Below are 3,265 nucleotides of genomic sequence, written 5' to 3'. Positions count from 1 at the left end.
CTTGGGCTGAACACAGTGTGCCTTCTTTGCAGCACGTTCCTGCTGTTTCACCCAAACAATAAAAGAATTTTTGTTCATTAAAAGCTGAGTGAAAACTCAATCCACTGTGATACACTTGAATGAGGAATTCGTGCAGCGTTATGGGCGACTAAGAGGCGCAAACAGGAGGAAAACATGGAGGCATAAAAGCCAGCGAGTCAGCCGAAGGATGGAGATGAAAGGTGGTGAATGGTACAGTCACCGTGGTGATCCGGTCTGAGGTGAGGAACACAATGGGATGCCATCAGCGGCAGCAGCGCACACACATGCATGTGCACACATGCATGGAACACACATGAAGACAGAGGCGTGTATAAATAGCTGGTGTGTCATGTCAGCTTTTCCTGACAGATGGGATCAACATAAATTAAGCCCTGAGAGAACAAAACTCTGTGTGTGTGTGTGTGTGTGCGTGTGCAGCAAAACAGACATACAAAGAAGTCAAGGTCCACACAGCTGAATGTGCAAGCAGCATTTGTTCATGACAAAGGGCCTATGCACCCCCCCCCACACACACACACACACACACGCCCAGCAGGATGTGCTGCAGGTACATGAAAATGAAAAAAGAGAGACCAATGATAGCAAACAAACAAACAACTGACATCCTCCAAAGCAGATTTTATACACACACTGTTAAGTATTACTTGCCGACACCCTCAATTAGAAGATTATTAACGTGCTCAGCAGGGAAATTAGACTGTAAATCACCCGTCCGAGGTTGGTCATTTATCACTTCTCAAACAGCTACATTTGAGAAGTGATAAATGAGAAAGCTACATCTTTCTGAGCTCCTGGTGTAACTTTTAAAAGCAAAATGGCATTTTAAGATGGCTACTGAACTCCTAGTTTAGCTATAAAAATAAAGAGCACTTGTAACATAATGTCCTGTTGGTAACGAGGAAAATGCTATTTATTGCAAACTACTTTACATTTTGAATGCAATATACTAATGGGAAAGTACATGTTCAAAAACAGTGTTTGTGTGGCTGATGCAGTGTTATGATTTAGCTAGCGACAGGCCAAAGTGACCACGACTCCTGTAGCGATTAATGACCCGTGACCGGCTTTCACCATCTCCCTGTTTGGTTTTTCCCCAATCTCAACTATGACAGGAGTCATGCAGCTGTGGGATGTAAGAAACAAAAGAACTGTAAGAAGGCTAATTTATTGTTATAATCAAAGAAAGATAACAAACCAAACTACATCAGTAGTGTGAGTGTTTTATTAGATACCACAACTCCTTGTTAATGTAAATACCTAATCAGCCAATCACATACCAGCAATTCAATGCATTTAGGAACGCAGACATGGTCATGGTGACCTGCTAAAATTTAAACTGAACATAAGAACGGTGATTTATTTGATGTGGCATTGTTGTTGGTGCCAGATGGACTGGTGAGTATTTGCTGGGATTTCCAACACAACCGTCTGGATGGTTTGCAGAGCATGGCCTCACAAAGAGAGAATATCCAATGAGTAGCAGCTCTCTGGGTGAAAATGACTCGTTTATGTCAGATGTCACAATAGAAAACTGGAAAAACATTGTCTGGTTTGATGACTCATGATTCCTTCAGTGACATTTGGGTGGTAAGTGTCAGAATTTGGTTTAAACAACATAAAAGCACGAAGTTCAGGCTGGTGGTGGTTGAAGATATTTTCTCGGCACCCTTTGGGCCCTACTGCACTGCAATAAGCCTACTTGGTTAGTATTGCTGACCACATCCATCCTTTTATGACCACAGCGTATCCCATCTTCTGATGGCTGCTTCCAGCAGGATAACACATCGTGTTGCAAATCTCAAATTATCCAACAATGGTTTCTTTAACATGAGTTTACTGCACTCAAATGCCCTCCCTGGTAATTGGATCTCAATCCAATAGAGCACCTTTGGGATGTGGTTGAACCAGAAATTCATATCACGGATGCGCCAACAAATCTGCATCAAGCTATTTATAGAGACTGGAGTATAACTGCCAGAATATCATTATAACCTGAATCCAAACAGTAGTATTAAACTGTTGTAGCTCAAATGTACATTTTTGTTACGATGAGAAGTTGTTTTTGATTACAATTGGCTCACTGTAAATAAATTGTGAAATGTGTTTTGTTTTTTTTAAAACACTGTATTACTTTTCCTGTCATGTTGTCATGGTAATAAGCATACACCACATGCCTTTGGCTCAACAATCCAACGATGACTGAGTTCATCGGTCCAGATTTCTGAGAGTCCTGGGCTGTCAGACACATAATAATGCCGCTTTGCATAACCAAAACAAAAGAGAAGACTACAGCCGAGTCGGCAGTTACAGCACCGCCCGTGATTCAGAGATGAGAGGAAATTAAAAGTAGGGATTGAACTGAAATTAGTGGGAGAGATGGGAAAAATAGGAGGGGGATAGAGAGGGACCACAAAGTAGAGATCAATATCTTTTGTATAATTACCTTCAGCTTCCTGGGTTGCTAGGAAACCAAACAGAAATGAGAGAGAGAGAGACGTAGAGGGAGAGAGAGAGATGAAAACTGAGACCGAGATTAATTTCAGGCTTTCACAGATTTGCAACTGTGTTTAAATAAAGCTCGCGCGAGCAGACTGAAGAAGTGGTGAAGAAGATGAGGAAGAGAAGTTGAAAAGTGAGATGTGGAGGATTAAGTGGAAGTCAGGGGAGGAGTGGGGGGGGGTGGTATGTCAGTATTTCAGCTATTACATGAATGATAGCTGAAATACTGACAGTGATTGTCTCTTCGTTTGATCTCGCTCTCCACTGCCCTTGAGTTTTCTTCTTTCTTTCATCCCGCATCTGCTTTGTCTCAGCTTCCCGTCCTTCTCCTTTCTTCCTCGGTTTTGTAAACCTGCTGTAAACCCAGCTGTGTATTCACGGGAAAGAACAGCAGGTAGCTTTGAAAATGAGCGCTGCAATTACACAATCATTACACAATCCATCAGTTGTAATTATCTATATTACAGACTGGGGACATTTGTAAATGTGTGTCTTCTCTCAACCATTATCTGACGCTGACATAAAGCGCTCGTGGAGATGTGTGAACACATGAAATAAATGTAAACAAAAAGGACTGGGCTGTAATCAGTTGGATTGGAATTAAGCTGCAGGAAAATCGTGCAAAGGTTTTCTTTAGGGTCATCATGCAAGCTAATTTAAGCAACAGTGTGTAATTTTTTGCATTAGCTTTATGGATCGACTTCATTCAGAGGCAGCAAGTGAT

The sequence above is a fragment of the Neolamprologus multifasciatus genome, chromosome 15 (assembly GCF_963576455.1).
Source record: "Neolamprologus multifasciatus chromosome 15, fNeoMul1.2, whole genome shotgun sequence".
Lineage (NCBI taxonomy): Eukaryota > Metazoa > Chordata > Actinopteri > Cichliformes > Cichlidae > Neolamprologus > Neolamprologus multifasciatus.
The sequence above is the reverse complement of the archived record's forward strand: the minus strand, read 5'-3'. Positions refer to the sequence as shown.